Consider the following 22,687-nt stretch of genomic DNA (forward strand, 5'->3'; position numbering starts at 1 on the left):
TGTGATATTGGCTGTGTGGAGGCAGGGAAACACTGGAGAGGTGAGAAAGGAGTGTGGAAAGAAGAAAGGAAATGGCTACTGATCTTTGTGGAGGTGTCGCAGAACTAAACCAAAGCATTTAACAAACTCACTCCTTGTCCGTTTCACTCTTATCACATTCTGCATGCGCATCAGCAACATTCCTTCAACCATGCTTGATAAGAAGCTTGACTAAACCACTAGCAAATCTCAATTTCCTGATAAATGACTCCTGACACGGCACAGAGCTTCTTTGATATCCTCCCTGGAAACATCACCGATGGTTTTAAATAAGATCATCTCATCTCAATGGGATCATTGCCAAATGGTCCAGCATTTGAAAGTCAGATGAGAGAAAGACACACACACACACACACACACACACACGCACACACACACACACACGCACACACACACAGAAAGCCAAACACGCACACACACACACACACACAGAAAGCCAAACCAGACTTTATTAGCAAGTCCATTGCATGACGGTGGGGAATAAAATGTTTGCAACATCAAGCTGAGCTGACAGAACATAGAACATTCACCTTTCCTATTAATCTGACTACATCTCTCCCACCTGACATGTTTACCTGTAATACCTGGCTGCCCCAACGCATCATACATCCATAATGTATATCACATCTGATGCTTATATCTAACCTTACAGAGGTAAGATGATACCAGAGCTACAGATACACATGAGTGTAACTGACAGTACAGGGACATCTAAATCCACAAGGACAACCTTGACAGCACATAGGAACACAGTGATTTAAACAGCAGGATCATTTTCTGGACATGACTATATTTCTTGTTCTTTTACCTTTTTTGGTCTGTACTTAGCAGCTTTTTTTGCACAATACCTTCTGAGACTCAGTGTAAATGCCCATGATGATACTTAGAAGAAGAAGAATTTAATCTCATTTAGCCTTCATGTCTTATTAATGTGTAATGGTTTAAATTAAATAAAGTTCACTACCCTTAAATGCAGGGTGAAGCTGGGCTATAATCTGATAAACTTCAGCTGGCCGTTAAGGAGAGCAAAGCACTGCTGGATCAAACAGAGTCAATCTGGAGTACAAGCTCTAATCTAGGTGCTCTGGTAGTTACAAACCTATTTGGAGTGGTATAGGAAGACAGTATATCACTATTAAACACATTAAACTATTATCATGTGGGTGACTAAGGACATCAAAGTCCTCCTCAATGAATGATGAAAATGGTGAAAATGGTTCAGGCATTATTGAAGGGCAAGATCAGAGAGGCTAAGCACAATTAAAGGAGAAAGCTGGGGTGGAAACTCCAGCAGAGCAGCATAAGAGTGGTGTGGAGTGGCAGCAAGACCATCACTGGATCCAGGCCATCCAACAACAGAGGAACTGAGGACAGTGAGGATAGAGCTAACGAGCTGAATTTGTTCTTCAACAGAATCGACAGTGCAGTGAATGCTCACCCCCCTACAGCCTTACGTGGAAGATGTCATACCTCGTCCTTGTACCAAAGACGCCACGTCCCAGTGGCCACCAGGATGAAAGACCTGTGACACTGACCTCCCACATCATGAAGACCGTGGAAAGACCCATCCTTGATCAGCTACGACCTATTGTCAGGCCACATCAGAATGCCCTTCAGTTTGCTTACCAGCCCTGTCTCGGAGCTGAGGACACCATGATCTACCTTCTCAATCCTGTCTACACCCATCTGGACCAGCTGGTGAGCACTGTGAGGGTCATGTTTTTTGACTTTTCCAGTGTATTCAACACTATCAGACCAGCCCTCCTGGGTAATAAGCTGACAGCAATTCAGGTGGATGCCTCTTGTGTCCTGAATTGTTTATTACCTGACAGAAAGACCACAAAATGTGCGTCTTTGTCACATTTGCGTGACCAGTAACATAGGGCCAACACAGGTCCCCTTTCCTCATCACCCTCTAGACCACAGACTTCAGCCACTGGACAGAGATCTGCCATGTTCAGAAGTTTTTTGATGACTGTCGTGGTTGGATGCAACAGGGTGATGACACGGAGTACCGGGCTGTCGCTGACTCCTGTGTCACATGGTGCGAGCAGGATTATCAGCTCAATGTGTCAAAGACCAAAGAATGGATTGAGGACTTAAGGAGGACGAGGAAACCTGTGACATTTCTGGAAGATACCTCCACCTAGTCACAGGACCACATTCAGTGAAAGACTGACTGCACCACAGAACGACACTGGAAATCATTCAATTCAATTCAATTCAATTTTATTTATATAGCGCCAAATCACAACAGAAGTCGCCTCAAAGCGCTTTATTTTGTACAGGAGATTGCACAATAATACATACAGAGAAAAACCCAACAATCATATGACCCCCTATGAGCAAGCACTTTGGCGACAGTGGGAAGGAAAAACTCCCTTTTAACAGGAAGAAACCTCCGGCAGAACCAGGCTCAGGGAGGGGCGGGGCTATCTGCTGCGACCGGTTGGGGTGAGAGAAGGAAAACAGGATAAAGACATGCTGTGGAAGAGAGACAGAGATTAATAACAGATATGATTCGATGCAGAGAGGCCTATTAACACATAGTGAGTGAGAAAGGTGACTGGAAAGGAAAAACTCAATGCATCATGGGAATCCCCGGCAGCCTCCGTCTATTGCAGCATAACTAAGGGAGGATTCAGGGTCACCTGGTCCAGCCCTAACTATATGCTTTAGCAAAAAGGAAAGTTTGAAGCCTAATCTTGAAAGTAGAGATAGTGTCTGTCTCCTGAATCCAAACTGGAAGCTGGTTCCACAGAAGAGGGGCCTGAAAACTGAAGGCTCTGCCTCCCATTCTACTTTTAAATACTCTAGGAACAACAAGTAGGCCTGCAGTGTGAGAGCGAAGTGCTCTAATAAGGTGATATGGTACTACAAGGTCATTAAGATAAGATGGGGCCTGATTATTTAAGACCTTGTATGTGAGGAGCAAGATTTTGAATTCAATTCTGGATTTAACAGGAAGCCAATGAAGGGAAGCCAAAACAGGAGAAATCTGCTCTCTCTTTCTAGTCCGTGTCCGGACTCTTGCTGCTGCATTTTGGATCAGCTGAAGGCTTTTCAGCGAGTTTTTAGGACATCCTGATAATAATGAGTTACAGTAGTCCAGCCTGGAAGTAATAAATGCATGAACTAGTTTTTCAGCATCACTCTGAGACAGGATATTTCTAATTTTAGAGATGTTGCGCAAATGGAAGAAAGCAGTCTTACATATTTGTTTAATATGTGCATTGCAATAGTGCCACCCCCTTAATATTCTGGGATATTTACAGTTGAGCTATTTGTATATATTGGAGTTATTTCTTATATTTTGTAACTTTGTAATATATTCTGTTATTTAATTTAGTTCAGTCTGTTACTATTCTTACTCTCTTGGAGCAACTGTAACCACATCATTTTCTTAGAGATGAATAAAGTATTCTGATTCTAATTCAAACCGATTAAGTTCTTTCTAGATATTTAGAGAGATTGGCCTCGCACAATTATCTGTAGTATTATTGCTGAGTGCTGACAAACTTCCAATCATTTTGTGGAAATAAAAATAGAACAGCTGCATGGAAATTTTGTCCAGTAAGCACTAAAAGTCAAGCTACTGATGAAAGAGCGATATACAATACAAGTGTGTTTTCATGGTAATGAACATTAGATTTCACTTTCACTTAGAAACAACCAGCACAGTGCTGGGGAAAAACTACAGTACCTGGTCTTTTTTTTAAAAGCATGGAAAATGACAAGTATGTTAATACTTTTAGCAATTCTCATTTCTCTGCATGGGGTATAAACTTTAAAGAAAACAGTTTGTAGATTTCTAGTTGCAATACTTATAAAAATGGAGTTTGACATTATCATTGTTATGGACAACATACACTGAGTAAACTTTGTTTGATGCCTCATGGTCTTTCAACCAAAGAACAATTAATTCAAAAATGACACTAAGACATTTTACCGGAGCACACCAGGGCAGCAGTCCATGACCTGAAGCTTAGAAGAGATTAGCCAGAGCACCCAAGTAAATCAGGAAGAAGATTTACAATGGTCTCTTAACTCATTGGTCTAATCTGTAGCGCTGTTCATTCAAGACATCCCAGAAATACTGATGCACTGAAAGACTTTTGGAAGCATGATGGTCCAAAATTGCTCCTTCTTCCAAAAAAAACTCTTACAATTTCAGCCAACAATTCAAGTGTTCACTCGTTTATTTAAGGCCGTGTGAATGTCATAAAATAGATGAAAGGTAATTAACAGTATTACTTACTGGTGTGTTATTAATTAATGTATCTATACTTCTGACTTAGACACAGATCACATCGTATTTTAATGAGTAGTTAATTGGCATTACTTGGTAATTCCAAGTTTTTAAAAGTTCTTTTTTTACTTGGCTTTTTTTGTGCTAATGTATGTAAATGTTTTATTTATGTACATTTCTTACCTTAATGGACATTACAGTATATCAGGGACGTCACACTCAGTCGTTCACAGTGTAGGTAGAATTAATGGTAATTTTTCTACATGCAGCATATGACATGTTATCTATTGTATCAACTTCCTAAGGAATCCTTCCTTAAGATTCCTTAGGAATCTTACACAAAAATGTTTTACATGTGAAGACCTCACATTCAGGGAAAAACAAAACAATAAACAAACAAACAAAAAAACTCTATAAGGTAAGGTATAACAATTTCCTACAGCGATGTCTGTACAGGTCATGGATGACTGGCAGTTCAGACCTGGTGATAAGATGTGCTGATCTGACCGCCCTCCAGTGCTTTGCAATACAGATCATTATAACTGCTGTACCAGGTCGTGATACAGCTAGACAGAATACTCTTGATGGTGCGTCAATAGAAGTTTGTGAGTATTTTGGAGTCCATGCCGCCTCTTTAGCGTCAGCAGAAAGAAGAACGGCTGTTTAGCTACGATTGTGATCACGTCCACATGAATCAACTAAAACTTAAGGCACTGACCTCACTTAATGATTTTAAGCAATGTCAAATGACTTAGATGCAGCTAATTCAGGCTGCACCTGTTTGAATGTCTGAAATGGCTGAATATTAGTCCTTTATTTCTGGCATTAGACAAGTACTTTTACCAAGGTATTCATTTTTTTTATTGATACTGAAGCATATAATCTTGTTTTTCTCTGTTCAGTTTATGGATTCAGGAATAACTAAGGAATCCTCCCTTAGTTTTTCTGCAATAGGTGTAGGCTGCTGGGGGATTCCCATTATGCATTGAGTATTTCTTCTTCTGTCACCTTTCTCACTCACTATGTGTTAATAGACCTCTCTCCACTGAATCAAACGTGTTATTAATCTCTGTCTCTCTTCCACAGCATGTCTTTTATCCCATCTACCTTCTCTCACCCCAACCGGTCGCTGCAGCCTCGCTGAGCCTGGTTCTGCCGGAGGTTTCTTCCTGTTAAAAGGGAGTTTTTCCTTCCCACTGTCGCCAAAGTGCTTGCTCATAGGGGGTCATATGATTGTTGAGGTTTTCTCTCTATGTATTATTGTAGGGTCCACTTTACAATATAAAGCACCTTGAGTCAACTGTTGTTGCGATTTGGTGCTGTATAAATAAAATTGAACTAAATTGTATGTATATGTGCTATTAACCTGTGCCAGGATACTCTTGGAAAAGAGATTTTTAATGTCAATGTTTTTTTCCTTTTTAAAATAAATAAATAAATGAATAATAAATAATAATAATAATACATGTGACCAACTCAGATCCTTACTGATGTTAATTCCCAGGAACCTAAAGCATCTGACTCTCTCTAACAGTAAAAAGAAGCAAATCAAAAGTTAATTGTCTGTCAATAACATACACCCTCATTTATGTCTGGGAATTGAGGCCGAGAATGTGAACAGTTCTGGGTTCCTGCAAATCAGTGCAAGACAAACTGTAATTAAGGAAATAAGGCTAGATAAGGCTAAATTCATGCTCTATAGTAAGCTCCTTGGTCTTGCTGATGTTGAGCAGCAGATTCTTCTCCCGACACCATGATATCAGGGCTCTCACCTCTGCTGTGTAAGAAAATTCATCTCTATCTATAATGCAACTGATGAAGACATGGTAATAGGCAGATCCCAAAACTTCATTATAAGCCTGGATAGAATTATAGTGTTAAAAATGGAGCTGCAGTCAGCAAACAGCATCCACATATATGTGTTGTTATGGTCCAGGTGGGTGATGACGGTGTGCAGAGCCAGTGCTTTTGCTATCTGCAGGCCTGTAGGCAAACTGAAAAGGATCAAGCATAGCAGGCAGTGAAGATGTGATCTGAGCTTTGACTATACTCTCAAAGCACTTCATAACAATGGAGGTGAGTGCCTGTGGGCAACTGTCATTGAGAAAGCTCACGTTATGTGTCATTGTTTTGGGGGTGATGGTGGTTCTCTCGAAGGATGAGGGGACTACAGACAAAAGCAGGGAGAGGTTGAAAATGAAGACATCTGCCAGTTCGTGAGCGCATATTTTTGAGAGCGAAACCTGTCCAATCAAGGAGATTTCTGGGTGTTTACTTTTAAGAAGTACTTACACGTGTCTGCCTGAGGGATCTGAAAAGGACAGCTGTGCTCCTCTGACAGAAACACTGACTTACTGCTTTGGCCTCTCAAAGCATGCTTAGAAGGTGTTCAGCTCCTCAGGTAGAGAAGCCGTCTCTTCCTCCATGATGTAGCTCTTCCCCTTGTAGTGTGTTATAACCTTTAACCCACTCCACATATGCCTGCTGTTTGAACCGCTGCAGCAGGACTCACTTACTGATTATTGATATTTATTTAGACTTTCTGAGTTAACTTCAGGTATAGACCCCGTGCACGAGAAAATGCTAACTTCCAGTTTTAAGACTGGATGTAGAGTTGTACATTTCCGGTAGCTTTATTTTGCGGTCAATCGCTACTGCGAAGATGGACTCCAAAATCATGTCCAAAACACAAAAACGGAAAGATCACGTTAAGGTACAAAGAGCAGAAGGTGGGAACACTCACCACTGCTGTGTCATAAAAAAATTGAATGATCAATTTTGACGTTTGAAGAGTGTAGATCGATTGGTTGTTTACATCACTCAACACATCACTCAACACAAGCATAACAAAATCAGAAGACACATCGTCCACACTCAAAAGCACATCTCTGTATAGTGACAGTTCTTATGATTTAAACAGGCAAATGTTCAGCATTTAAACTACAGGTGGACAATAGTCAAAGCCAGATGTTTTCCCCATTATGTCGATATCAGCTAGTCAAGTACACACCTACACAGCATGTCAACAAACCATGAAAAAAAAGCCACAGAAAAAAATAAATGAATGATTGCTGGTAAGGGTCTCTATATATTAGTATTTATGGGTATGTTGTGACTTACCTTCAAAATTACAGTGGTCCCTCGCTATGGCGCGGTTAACTTTTCGCAGCCTCGCTGTTTTGCAGATTTTTTTTGTGCAATTTTGCATGCTTTTTTTTTTTCTTTTTTTTTTTTACAGCGCATAGTGTTCTGCGTCCTGATCGGCTGTAGACCATTGTTGATCTCCTCCATACCCTCTCTCCTGTATAGTACAGAATCGCTAGATCTATCGATAGCAGTGTGACTCTGAAGTGCTGTACTGTATGTTTGTAAGTTTTTTCCCCAACAAACACAAGGTCGACGAAACATTTTGCACCGTCAAAGGCAGCTGCAGTAGCACCCAAAAGGCAGAGGAAGATAACCATCACAAAAAGTTGGACTTCTGATTCATTGATGTTGAATTCTCTCGAAGCTGCTCTATTCCCGTGTTCTGGACCTGAAAACAGGGTTTGATCTTTGGTTTCATTCTATAATACTGGACTTATTTTTCTACAAAGGTTTGAACTTCGAGAGTGTTTAAACAAGAGAAAAGTGTGAAAATGTTTGTGCCTGTCTGAGAAAAGTGTATACAGTGTGTAGTAAGGGGTTTTTACAGCCTTAAAACATCTAAAATAACTGTAAAAAATAAAGTTAGCTACTTCGCGGATTTCACCTATCGCTGGTTATTATTAGAAACTAACACCCGTGATAAACGAGGAACCGCTGTATACAAATACTGAGAAATCTAAAATTTGAATCCTTTCTCTCTTTTGCTCTGAGGCGCGGGGGAAAAAATATCGACAAGACGATGAACATCATCTACAGATATATTCGGTAAATGCCCAAGACATCTTGAGAAATGTAAATGGCCACTTGATTTATCCATTTGGTTGACTTGTTTTGGAAAACCCGACCGTAAACAAGGAGCGAATATCACACCGGAAACGAAGCACTATGCAGGAGTTTCCCCACCGGACGTAGCATATGCTAAGGTGCACAGAGTCATATGTCACATCACATATTATATCCTCCCAACCATCAACATGTCTTTTAGACCCCATTCCTAATAGACTGCTCAAAGAAGTCTTACCATTAACTATTGCTTCAGTTTTAAATATGATCAGTCTATCTCTATGTATTGGCTACGGACCACAGGCCTTCAAGTTGGCAGTAGTTAAACCTTTTCTTAAAAACACATCACTTGAAACAGCTGTCTTAGCCAATTATAGGCCAATCTCCAACCTTCCTTTCATATCAAAAATCCTTGAAAGAGTAGTTGTCAAACAGCTAACAGATCATCTGCAGGTTTCAGAGCTCATCACAGCACAGAAACAGCTTTAGTGAAGGTTACAAATGATCTTCTTATGGCCTCTGACAGTGGACTCATCTCTGTGCTTGTCCTACTAGATGTCAGTGCAGCGTTTGATACTGTCGACCATAATATCCTATCAGAGCGATTAGAACATTAGAACATGCTGTAGGTATTACAGGTACTGCACTGCAGTGGTTTGTATCATATCTATCTAATAGACTCTAATTTGTACATGTAAATGGAGAGTCCTCTTCACACACTAAGGTCAGTTATGGTGTTCCACAGGGTTCAGTGCTAGGACCAATTCTGTTTACATTATACATGCTTCCCTTAGGCAGCATCATTAGAAGACATAGTATACATTTTTCCTCCTATGCAGATAAAACACAACATTATCTATCCATGAAGCCAGATAACACACACCAATGAAACTGCAGGAATGTCTTAAAGACATAAAGACCTGGATGACATCTAATTTTCTGCTTTTAAATTCAGATAAAACTGAGGTTATTGAATTCAGCTCTAAAAATCTTAGAAATATGGTATCTAACCAGATTCTTACTCTGCATGGCATTACCTTGGCCTCCAGTAGCACTGTGAGGAACCTTGGAGTCATTTTTGACCAGGACATGTAATTCAGTGCACATATTAAAAAATGTTGTAGGAATGCTTTCTTCTATTTCTTCTATTTGTATTATAATATCACTAAAATTAGAAACATCCTGTCTCAGAGTGGTGCTGGAAACTAGTGCATGCATTTCTTGACTGGACTATGTGTCAAAGTCTGCACTGGAAAGAGCGAACGAGACACAATGGGCTGAAGAAACATACATGGATACACATGACAGACAGGGAAGACATGAAACATAGCCCAGGGAGGAGACGTGTAAACCGGAAGGGGAGACGAGACACCTTGCCCAGACAACATGGAAACAAAAATAGCTAAACATACAGCCAAAGCAAAGGATAACTTAAAACTAACAGAAAACTAAACCATTTTATGCACAAAGAATTCAAAAAAAGACTATAACCTCAAAATGTTGGGTCTGTCACTATGTGTGGAATATACCCTAATAAGATGGTACACAGAAAGGAAAGAATATAGTACCTTAACAAAACTGCAACCTCAGTGACTGAAAAATCAAGCAAAATACTACAGTGTGTCTGCTTTGACCGACAAGTGTGTCACCAGAGAGAGATCCAACCGAACCTTTGCAAATTTCAAGTCTCTGATGTCTTATATATGCCATTCTACCAGAACTCCAATAATCAAAAAGTAAAACTGGAAATCATCACATTTTCAGAGTTTACGTATCTGCTTAAATCAGACTCTTTAATCAGCTTCACACATTTTTTAATTGCTGGACTTCCTTTAATTATTACCTTTTAAATCTTCACTGCTACTGATATTTTTTTAATTAATTATTTGTACCTGCTTGGCATTTTTTCTTATTTGTATGTGATATGAACCGGTATTGGCTGGAATCATAATTTCCCTGAGGGGACCTCCCCAAGGGATTAAACAAATTCTATTCTATTCTATGCTACATTCAGTTATTGCAAATTCTTATTTTTATATTTGCTAAACATTGTATTACAACATGAACCTTATCTGAAAATGGAAGACTTGAAATATGCAGCTCAACTTTTGTACCTGCATTTTCTTTTCACATTTTTTTTTAAACATACTCATCCAAACCCTTACAGGGACACCCAGAAATGGATGGCTGTTAAAATGTTGGAGAGTTCCACAAAGACACTTCAAATGTAATAGTCTGCTATCTTAAAACAGTTTGAAGGTCAACATGTTCATTGTTCCATGTGCTACATCGCACTCTCTGCCGATCAAAGGTAATTACCGCACAGAAAAGTGCACTACCTTCGGAGCAGTGTTAGACTACTCCGAGCTGAGTGGGGTTTTTTTCTTTTTTTTTAAATAAAAAATAATTCCAATCTGTAAAGTCAGATTGCCCTTTTTATGGGTTCTTCAGTTGGAATTTGGGTTCCATATTTTTTTACGAAGCAGCCTTCAAAACTTGGTCACAGTTCCTGTGTTTTCAAAGCATGCTGACCTAACAGAGCATTGTTCTATCAGGCTTTATTAATATACATGAGATAGAGTATAGAGTATCTACATTTTATCCAGTTCCACTCTTAAATTTTTATGATATATAACATTCAGTGCTGGTGCCCTGTTGCTTAAGCATAGTGAGGTATTGTGAGAGTTTAACCAATGCAGAGACTATGGAGATGCACTTGCATGCATTCCTAGAAAAAGCCAACAGAACATCCCAGTCGTGATAATGCTCTACTTAGATAAGATTCTAGTAGGCTAAAATGGACTGCTACTTACATAGTGCTTTTTTTTTCCTGTAAATGGTTGGCTGGACGAGGAAAATAACCCACAGCAAAGTTAGTTAGAAAGAATATGAATGAGAAGCAAAAACAACACTGTTTTCAACAATCTGTATCACTTTACTACAAAGAGGTTCTTGTTATGACGTTTGTCGGCTCCAGAACAGGGAAAAAGGACAAGCAACAGCACAATCATAAATGAGAGTAGCCCACAATACTGGCTGTTACACATATTTGCAAAACTGCCCCTTTGTAACAATACAAACATCTAGATGTAGGTCAACAAAGCTGTTCAGTACACCAATGTACCACTATGGTGGTTGCTTAACAGTAGCCCTATCGCACAATCTACTCATGCAGGACTGTTGTGCTTTGAGTCCTAATCTTTCTGTGTGAATGGTACTGAGACAGAATGAAGAGGCACTGTTGCATATTTAAGCTGGCTTTGATTGGTGTGAAAAAACCAAGGTTAGCAAAGGTGGCACAATGAGGTGACCTGCTTTGCAGTATTGATAGCAAGCAAAAATGAAGAGGTGTTATTTCAACATTTCCCAAATACATTCATTTATTACAGACAGCGAGGAGGAATAAACATCAGAATACTTGTTTCCAAGAACACTTGGAATCAGTACTCTGTGCATGCATATCATTGCAAGTGTAGAAGCAGTGAAATTCTAATGCCAGTGAACACAGATGCCAGAGGGCAAAGGCAAGGATTGGAGAGCGTTTCCTGTGCATGCTAAAGCTGCCAGAACTAACTGAATATCTGCACTTTACTGACTGTTAGCATTTTCTCTGAATCTTGAGAAGTGAGAGAGCAAAGGAAACTGGAGAACAGACTCCATTGATGGGTTCGTCTTTCTAAAATGTTCCTTCAATCGCAGACAATGAAACAATCACAGGAAAACGAAAGGGGCACAGAAACAAACATAAGAGATTCTTCGCCTCTCTTTTGAAATATTAGTCATTGTCCCTTTCCTTCTTCATATAAATCTGCATTAAGCAATTCATCCACTGTAAAGAAAGAAATAGCCTGCAGCAACTGGCCATGTGTTTAGCAGAATGAATGGCTAGTCAGGACCATTTAAATGCCACCTCTTCCTTTGTGGAATGCCTGCTAGGAGATAATCAGAGTTACTCATGATCACTCAAAGAACAGCCACATAAAATAGATACAACTGTGAGAATCATGTATTTTAATTCCTTTTTAATGTTTGCATTAATGCCATGCAACTATAAAGTTTCTTTCTCTTTACCCATTGTGTTATTGGTCTTGCTCTTGCTCTTGACGAAGGCGGTCGCACTTTTCTCCTCTCCTCCTCCTCCTCTCCCTTAGCTTCGCTGCTTAGCCTCTTGTGTCCTTGTCTAGTCTCGTGTTTTTTGTATTACTTTTCCCTGGAACACTCTCTCACAGTCTGTTCTCTAAAACCTAAAAGAGAATTATGGATTTGATCAACTGGTCTCTGAATGCAATTGACACCCCTTTCTCAACGAGAAGTTTGGGCTTGGGTGAGCCTGAGTGCTGAAGATATCTACCTATTCGGAACCATCTCGGCAGATATCTACCTATTCGGAACCATGGTAACAGGGTTCTGGCTGATCGGAGCTGGCTTGGCCCTGACTTACTGGAGAACTAAGGAAGTGGAACCGGCTGTTCAAACCCCCACAAGGCTGCCCGCTGGGAATGAAACGATGGGAAGAGGCGTGAGTTTCTCAAAATGGGCTCATTGAGTGCAGCACGGATAAGATCTTAGAAAGGCTTACGGCTGCCGTGAATACTCAGAATAAGATCTCTGAGTGCAGACTGGATTACATCTCGGAAGGACTCGCTCGGCATAACATCTCTGAGCGTAAACTGGATGACATCTCGGGGAGGCACACTGTCGTGAGTTCTCAGAATCGGCTCTTTGGGCACAAGAATGACAACATCAGAGCGCAAGTATGGCGAAGCTCGCGGCTCTCCAACAGGAGATTGAGAGACCAGTGTTGGACTGTAGAACTGCTTGGAAATTCATATGAGCTGTTCGCACTAAAGTAAAAAGCACCATCACTTCATGTGGATACCCCTTCGGCGCCAGCTGCGGTTGCAAGGCTGGAGCTGAACAACAACACCCTGATAACAACTGTGTTTTGACTGTTCTTCCCTTTCTATGCAAGGCCACCTGGGTTGGCTGGAAGACTGTTTACTTAGCCTGGCAGGGCGAAGGACACTGTCTCAGCTGAACTCTGGACACATACACACACATGCACACAGACATATATACACATGCAGACATACACTCATCCCCCCTCCCCCCTCCAAATGCCTTCGACGCTTATTCCCTTCGGATGCTGACGGTGGATCAAGGAGACCAGTCCATAGGCTGCAGGCCCGGATGTACTGTCTACACTGGCTGTCTCTCACCCTTTACCCACCCCTGTTGCTTGTCATGTGTTTCTTTGGTGTATTAAGAGTTTTTTTCATGTGCTATGCACAGAGGTGTTTTTTTTCTGTTCTCAAACTGATCTCCCTGTTGGAGCTCAGTCTGGGGGGAGTTATTTTTTTTTTCTCCTTATCTTTCCTCATGTGGTGCATTTTCCATTGTTATAACTCTCTGACCTGTCTACCCCATGTGATGTTTTTGTGTAATGTATGTATGGTCGGAGGGTAAGATGGCGCCGCCATTGCGTGCAATAGGTCGGCAGCCTTATGAAATTTCCCCTTGTGGGACTAATAAAGGTATATCATATCATTTATCATATCATATCATATTGTCCTGTTTTTTGACCCAGTTTTTGAGTTTGTTTTTGGACTAGTTATCTATTTAAGTATAAGTATAGTTCCTGATTATGTTACTTGTTGGTTATTTATTGTTCTTGATTTCTGGTCTGTTCATGTTTGTTCCCTTTGTGTCCAGTCTGCATCCAGGCAGTTTCCCAGTTCCTTCATTTACAAAGGAACAGTTCCTTTGTAAAAGCAATAAAGCTGCCTCTTTTAGCTCACCCCTCTGTTTCCAAGTCTTGCAATTGGATCCTGCCTAGCCATAACTGTATTGACAAATTGTAAGAAAAGCCAAAAAGCCTCTGAAAAACAAAAAAAAGACCAACCTGCAGGTCATTTTTATCATTCAAGCTTAGGTAAGCTACCAGAGGATTGGGAACTTGAGGGTCCTGCAAGGACTACTCTCTTCTGGACAGAGATATCAGATGTTGTTCCTGGAATCTGCTTCGTTCAGCTTGGATCACTGCACTGAGTGCTCCAAGGACCAATGGGAGCACTGTTGTCTTCACCCTCCACATCTTCTGGAGCTCTTCTGTCAGCGTTTGGTACTTAAAGCTTCTTGTGACCTTTTTCCTGATGTCATTTGGTATAGCTTCATCTACCACTATGGCCATCTTCCTATGCTTGTCCACCACTGCTATTCCTGCTCGGCAGTTTCCAATGCTTCAGATATGGACAGCTTGCTTTACTTCTTAGGCACCACTTTCTTCAATGCACCTTTCTGCAGCTCTGATAGTTGGCTAACTTCCCTGCACGCTACCTTGGTCTTGGCCTCTAGCCTCGGTCTGTATGGAGGGTATTGCTGTTCATCTTGTAGCCAAGCATGTGATCACTGCTGCTGTGGTCTAGATCACCTGGTTTGTTTTGGTTAAGGTCACAGTAGGGATTGCATATAATGTTTTAGAACAGCTGCGATCAATTAGGTTGCTGTGTATTGTTGATTTTTAAGCAAAAAATATCAGCCTCAAAACTCCACACTGAGATAAATGTTCTCTCTCTCTCTCTAAAGACTCATTCACCCTTCTGTATATGAAAGTTCAAAGCAGACACCAACAGGGGTCCTCAGAAAATAAGTTCAAGACAGCCAAGTCATGACTCTAAGGTCTGATAATTAATTTTCTTGCTGTAAACTACATACCTCCCTCAGAGGCGTCACATTAAATACAATCAGCTGACAAGATGCACTTAAAAAGCTAAAGTAAGAAAAATCTTGGTAGTAACCATCATTACTTACTGTGACCCTGAAAAGTGTACAGAACTCAACAGAAGTAACCTATGAACATATAATCTGCAATATAAATGACAATAATGTTGAAAAATAGATTTATGTAAAACAATCTAAAGCATTTTACAGATATCTCTAATTTAATTAGACATATCTATAATTCCTTTTCCACAACTAAGTACAATAATCTATATTTACTACAGATATCTACAACTTAGTTTTCCCAAATGGAAATTACTTTCTTACTATTGGGAATGTTATTTCCCATTTCAGATATCAAAAATTCCACCAATGTTTGGCATTTCAACAAAAAATATGATGCCTGCATTAGCATATTCATTTTGGATATGCTACTCTAACTAGTTAAAAATAAACTATATATTTTATATTAAAAATGGTCATGAGTGTCCCAGTTTATGACTAAATGACCGGACCAGGGCGTGTGGCACCCAGAATGCAGGACTTGATAAGCAGTTTTTATTAATGCCGGCAAATAAGTGAGGAAAACAAAAAGCAAAGCAGTAACTGAGCAGGGTAGGACAGACAAAAAACAAACAGATGGAAACTAGCATACCATGAGGGAAGGTGCAACAGTGAGGAAAACACAGGCAAAAAAAACCCCCACAAGAGTGGGATTTTGGTCAGTGGACACACCGGAGGAACACAGCTGAACAAAACTGACAGACAGCAAAGCTTAACATGACACATGAGACGAGGGACTGTCAAAATGAACACGGGAAGTAACGAACACTGACACCAGGACTAAGACCTATAAGCTTGACAGAGCAAACAGGATCAACAGAAAACAACGAGAAAGGAAACAGGGAGAGCAGACAGACATGGGAAGACGATTGGTATGACGAAATGGTATCTAAAAAAGTGATAACTAAATATGCAGATAAACTAATGATGAGACTGGAAATAAAAGGAAACTCTGACGCACAAGAAAACAACATTATATAAAAAAATAAATACAGTGGCAGCAGCCAACCAAGACAGAGTGTGTCTGATAGTACCTATTCGTACACCTGTGTGAACATTTGTGTGTACACCTAGGTGTGCAAACCTGTGTTTGTGTGCACGCTTGTGTTCATAAGGTTTCTCCATCTAAATGTCTAATAGTGGGTGTGGGGAGCTATAGCCCTGACTTTCTTTGTAGACTAGGATAACGTAACCAAACCTAACACTGTAAAAAATCATTTATTTTTATTTGTGGTGCTCATTATTCTGGAAGAGGTCAGCACAATTACATTTCTCCCAGAAAACTGACAGTTATTGATGATGTTCCCGTAGCCATCATTGCCCTGGTTTGTTAGAAACATAGGATTTTAAGGGCAGAAATTTCTGAAAATGTTTGAAAAGCAGACATCCTGCAGGTTCCTTCACAATGTAACAAGCACATACTCAGTAGATCCAACCCCCTCCCAGCAACAAGTACTATTAATTTTAGACTTTTGAAATAGCAACTGGTGCTGTAATATTGTTAGTTATTCAGACAGTGTTGCCCTGCAAAGGCTCTTTAGGATTTTCTCCATGTTTTTCTTTTCACTTTCTATAACGAGATGATTATCTTTCCCATTATCAATAGAAGCAAGAGAATTCTTAATTGTGTGTGAAACTATCAGGATGAAATTTGATTTGAACTATTATCCCTTTATAAATTTCAATCGAAACAGCAATGAATTAGATAGGTAGTTATTCTAAATCTAGGTCTTCAAACGTGTGTTTGTTTCTGTGTGGTGTAGCCCTAGCACTCTAGGACACGATTCATATGAAAGTAGGTTTTGATCAGTGAAGGAGCATGTTAAAATCAGGTTTTTCTTTCCAGTATCTTACGTGGATCAGTGACAGTTCTCTTTGGACACACACACCCCAACAGACCGAAGGGACAGCAACAGCAACCAGTGTGGGTTCTAGGTAGACTATAATGGTAAACGATGCACATATATGCGAGTAAGTGAATGTGTGTGCATGTGCCTGTGATATTTTTTGTATGTTCTTGAAATGTGTTCACTGCCCCAAAAAATTAAAGGAACACTTTAAAAACACATCAAATCAATAGGGAAAAAAATCATGCTGGATATCTATACTGATATGTACTGGGTAATGTATTAGGAATAAAAGGATGCCATACTGTATTGTTTGATGAAAATTAAAAATATCAACCAACAGAGGGATGAATTCAAGGACACCCCAAGAATCAAAGTAAAAAAATTATCCAACAGGCTAGTTGAGGCATGCTCCCAATGCTGAGACAACGGATGGTGTCGTCCCTGATTTGGACCAGGACATTACTGAGGTCTACGACAGTCTGACATACAACCTGAAACACAATGTCTCAGAGGTATTCCATTGGATTTATGTCAGGTGAATGTGGGCGTCAGTAAGTGGTATCAATTCCTTCATCCTCCAGGAACTGCCTGGATACTCTTACCACATACCTAGCCCCTGAATTAAATAACTTCTTCATACAGAAAGAGTGCATAAATATGATGTTGCATTTTACTGCTGCAAATATTTAAGGCTGTGTATTAATTGTCACTACCACTAATGTACTCTCTTTGTAGCATTGCAGTCCTATTAAAACAAGTCTGATTTGGTCATGAGTTCAAGCCTTAACTGAAAATAAAAGACAAGGCTAAGTTTGAAATGTCAAGTGTGGAAGTGCCTGAAATCTGTTGAGTATAGCAATTGAGTAAAATCTACTTTGTTACATTCCACTGTATTCAGGACTGACTAACTATGTGTGTTTTGTTTCAATATATCACACTCTTTTTATGTTGTGCTCTCTACACACAAACTACATGGGGTAGAGCAATAAAAAAAAGACCTCCAGATTAAACAGAATTTCAGAATTATATATTCAAATTTTAAGTGTTCCCAATTGAACTCACTGAACATGGATCATTTATAGAAGTCATAGTTTTATCTTCTCATGAGCTTTACATATATCCAGATAATTAAGAATATATTGTTTTTTAAACACTATTCTTAAGGGTTTTTTTAATACCATGCCAACCACAAGCCTCAGTCACAATTGCTATGGAGAAGAAGCCAATAAGAGAAATGAATCACACCATATTAAAAACACTGTGCCGTCACAGTTGGCCACATAATGCCAGCCTCTAAAATGGTATTAGAATGTTAAATACAGGCTTTTGGTTCAGCTTGCCCTTTCTGCAGAACAGATTCTTTAAGCCCAGTGACTGGATGTTTATGTCAATACAGTATAGCAATGCAATGACTTGACAATAGTCTAAGTTTCATGAGTTAAGCACAATGGTTCTGTTAGGTATTTGTGAAACCTTATTTTATTCAAACATAGCTGTTAGAAATTTGCTCTAATAATGAGGAAGAGTGACTGACATTTGATGTTTACCATCTGGGTTATGTGATTGTGGTTAGAGGGTCACATGTGATGTTCACATGTGAGGGTCTTCCCTGCAACTTTGAACAAAGCTAAACGCAATATACTGAATGATAAAGGTTTCCACTTAAGACTCACAAACGTAGTCTTCTTTAAACATGTAGCGGTGCAGTATGTTTGTATTTTCTGGGGTGTGATGCAGATGTTAAACTGAAAACGTCTCAGTCAAACACAGAGATACCCCCATACCTTTGTTTTTTAGCATAGCTGACAGCCAGAAGAGCCAATTTTCTTTTGCTTATGGTTAATATTTTGAACTGTAGGGAAACTGCCATAGGGTTTGGTACACAGTCATTGGTGTTTACTATACAGCTTCATACCTTCTTAGGATGCAACAAAGATTTGAAAACAATAACATAGCTTTACATGCATTTTAATGTCATTCTAATTTTGGATTTTATTGATGTCTCTGAACTGTTCCTTTTTGGAATAATTGAATTTATTTTGATTTTTTGGGGATCATCTCTGATTCACACAGGGTCAAAACTAATCAAAGAAACGTATTTACACTTCCAGTAATATTTGGCTAAACATCTGGTCAATGTGAATGTGTGGCACATTGACCAGAGGCTTTTGGTACCCTTCAACAAGCTCCCAGCATAATTCTGGCTGCATGTCAGAAAACTGTTCTTGGCAGAATTAGGAGAGTTCATTCCAATCTGTTTCTTTCCTGGCATGGACATCGCTTTTAAGCATTGTCCATAAATACCTCTTGTAATTTTGCTGAATAACATCCTGAACATCCTAACCAATTTCCTCATCTAAGGGATACATTTTGGATTATCTTCCAGACCTTGACAGAGTGGTGACACATCCAAATAACTCGTATTTACATACAGTTGTTTGAACTGAGCTTGGAATCTGCAGTTGTTTAGAAATTGCTCCAGGAAAACTTACCAACTTGTTTGAGTCTGTAGTTCTCCTGCAGTTCAATGTGTGCTGTCAAACAAACCATTTTCATGCTGGAAACACCCCAAAACATTGTTTTTGTTGTGTTACCCTTTTTTGAAAACACAATTATCAGAAAGATTTATAAGTTACTAAAAAATAGTGGATAAAGCAAAAAAAAGGAAAGCCTGCGTGTAACCAAACAAATTGTTGTGTTTAAAACTTGTTCAGATTCAAGAAATTTTATTATTGACCAGAAGAGTTGAATGTCAACGAAGTGTCGGAATTATACTGAGTCATGCTGAGGACACAGATAATTAGCATGACTCAAAATATCAAACACTTATATTAAATATATATTAAACATTAAATATACTGTGAAAGCCAGAATGCTACCCTGCAAATGTGTGTTTTGTTCTTACTTCCATGCCCACCTAGAGCTATCCAGCTAAATTACACTGATTTGATGTGGTAGGAGTGGCCAGCCAGTTTATTCCCTTTCTTATCTTTTATGAGCCAACTGCACTGTACCCGTGTGCTAACACATCAGCTCATCACTGCAGACATTTTAAAGCAGAAAGCACAAATATGTGTAACACGCAGCTCTATAAGCTTCTCCAGCATACACCTACTGTTCTCCATATGACGTTCCTTAATAACCATTTCCCCTTACAAACTTGTAATTATGTTCCTGCAGATCCTGGGCTTTGTTAATATGCACCGTCTCCCCATGCACCAGTGCTCTGGAATACATTCATGTTCTGAATACCTTCCACTGCATTGTTAGCATTTCACATACCTAATCCTCAATTCACTGACCTGTCAACACTCGTACTGGTAAGCAGTCACACACACGCAGCACTCACATGAGTTTCAACATGATCACAACAACAATATTCAAACCCTAATTTAGATCTGAACAAGCTAGGGCATGCTAAAAAATATATATTAAAAAAGGTTGAACAAAGTATTTGGCAGTAAAGTATGTGTTTCTGCGTCTTTGCGTGCATTTCTTGAAGGGCTTGTCAGCACTAAATAATGGAGCACAACATTCTGTGTTATATTAAATTACAGTACAAAGAAGACATGATGTTACTACCATCACTCTTACTTTGAGACCTACTCTGCTCTGACAGACACCACCAAGTGTGTCTCAGAGCAAAACACCAGCTTTTTTTCCAGGAAGTCTGTTTCTTCATTTGTGACATATTGCTGCTGCCAGAGACAAAACCCACAGTGTCATGACTCCTGGGTTTCTTCTCTGAGGTTTAAGGCCAGTGTTCTTATGTGGATTTTGGGCTGAGTTAAAATAGTGTTCCTAGTTATTTAATTCTAGCTTATTTTTAGTTTAGACTGGTGTTTTTTAAATACCTTTCAGGGTTTTGAGTTTCTTCTGAATTCTGAATCTTTCTGTATTTGGAATTTCAATTAAATTTTATTTATATAGTCCCAATCATAACATGAGTCAACTCAAGCTGCTTTATATTGTAAGGTAAAGACCCTACAATAATACTGGGAAACCCCCAGCTACAACTGAGCAAGCATTTGGTAACAGTGGAAAGGAAAAACAGGCTGTGGGTGAGGGAAGGAAGACAGGATGAAAAGTACACTGTGGAAGAGTTTCCTAGTTGGTGTATGATGTTCCCAGTTTATTCTTTGGTGGTCCTTAGCCTTTAGTTTTGTCGCCTCTTTGGAAATCTATTTAGGTTTGATTCTTTAACCAGCTACCAGTATTTCTGTGTTAAGTTGCCACGTATGCCTGTCTGTATGTAGGTACTCCCTGTTTTACTTTGTTAGTTTATGTCTCTAGTTTTAATACCCCTGACTCATCATCTTGATTTTTTTCACCTGTAATAATCAACATGGTGTTTCCCATCTACCCAATTACTCTCTATATCTATTTAAACCCTGAGTTCAGTGGTGTTTGATGTGGTGTCATATGGTGTTCCTGATTGCCATTCCTTGGGTGTTTTGTACTTATGGACTTTTTCTGGTGCGATTTGAACTACTACTCTATCTGAATAAAGGTTTGTCTTTTGCTGCTAAAACATGCCTCAGTAGTCTGAATTGTGTCTGCATTCCGCACTTTGTCATACTGTGGCAGGGTGTGGTTTGTGGCTCGGCTCCAGTGGAGGGGTGAAGTAGTGGGCCTAGACCCATCGTGCTAATCAATGGAGGTGCCTTTTGAGTGCATCGGCTCAAGGATATCGCTTTGCATTAGTGCTAGTGGATGGACGCAATATTCCAAAGCAGTGCCAGTGCACGCCATTTCTGCATAGCATGTGGCACAGGTGTAATTTCAGGTCATCTCCCAAGTCTGTATCTTGAAAGAGACACTGACCGACCAGGGTCACCTCTTTCACGTGGCATGTTGGTCATGTCTTACACACTAGAAAAACAGAACAAATTACATTTGTCTATAACCTGTACACTGACTTCCTGGTCATAGGTACGAGCCCAGCTAAAGATGAAATTCAATACGTTCTGGACCAAACTGCTAGTATTAGTCCCTTTTTCTAGTTCACAGTTACTCGCCAAGCGGCTTTGTGGTCATATAGTGAGTAGGGGATTTTGACTATGAAGTGGTCCAGTTGGACAGGGGAGGAGCCACACAGGTATATCACCTCAACCTGCTCCAAATCCGCTGCTCTTTTCACAGTAGGACAGATTTTCTTTACTTTCATAGACCAAACACTCAAATACAAACATAACAAGAAAGACATCACTGAAGCTTGCTTTAGACTGCTGTGGGAAATCTTGTGTAGTAATAGGAAACTGCTTTTATCCCTACACCACAACATTTCACACCACTAAAGCTATGTGTCGACCGGACGTGTAGTTACATTTCTTGGGAGGTGAACATCAGGTTATGTAGAAGGTTGCAGTGAGGTGTTCAAATGGGGTTCCAGTTATGGTGTAAGTTAGGGTGTAGACCTGATACAGATGTATAATTTACATGTAATGGGATGGCAGGATCTCCTTGATAATGAAAACCATTAGAACTTGGGAATTTTTAAATCATCTTTATTATGATACAACTTGGTATTAATTTGTGATAGAACTGAAAGGATTAGAGCAAATTTGAAACTGGACATGTACTAGTTTGATCTCACAGAGGTGTAGGTGGGTGGACTTTACAAATACCTGAAACCGCTTCATTCTAAACTAAAGAAAAAACTAGGTACAATTTTTGTGCTTAAATATATGAATCCCTAACAAGAAGGGATTAAAGTTTAAAGTTTAGAGAGCAGCAAATCCACAACAGAGCACTTATTTAGATTGAGATAACTATTTATGCCACAATAGGCAATTTAATTTGACAGTCCACAATGAAAATAAGAACAAAGTACTAC

At 39.6% G+C, this 22,687-nt stretch overlaps 1 protein-coding gene across 4 annotated transcripts in view; it reads right to left on the reverse strand.

Moving 5' to 3' along the window:
- Positions 1–22,687, reverse strand: part of LOC116323724 (cell migration inducing hyaluronidase 1) — a 195,401-nt gene that overhangs the window by 150,857 nt on the left and 21,857 nt on the right. The window lies entirely within an intron of this gene.

The sequence above is a fragment of the Oreochromis aureus genome, linkage group 1 (genome assembly GCF_013358895.1).
Source record: "Oreochromis aureus strain Israel breed Guangdong linkage group 1, ZZ_aureus, whole genome shotgun sequence".
Lineage (NCBI taxonomy): Eukaryota > Metazoa > Chordata > Actinopteri > Cichliformes > Cichlidae > Oreochromis > Oreochromis aureus.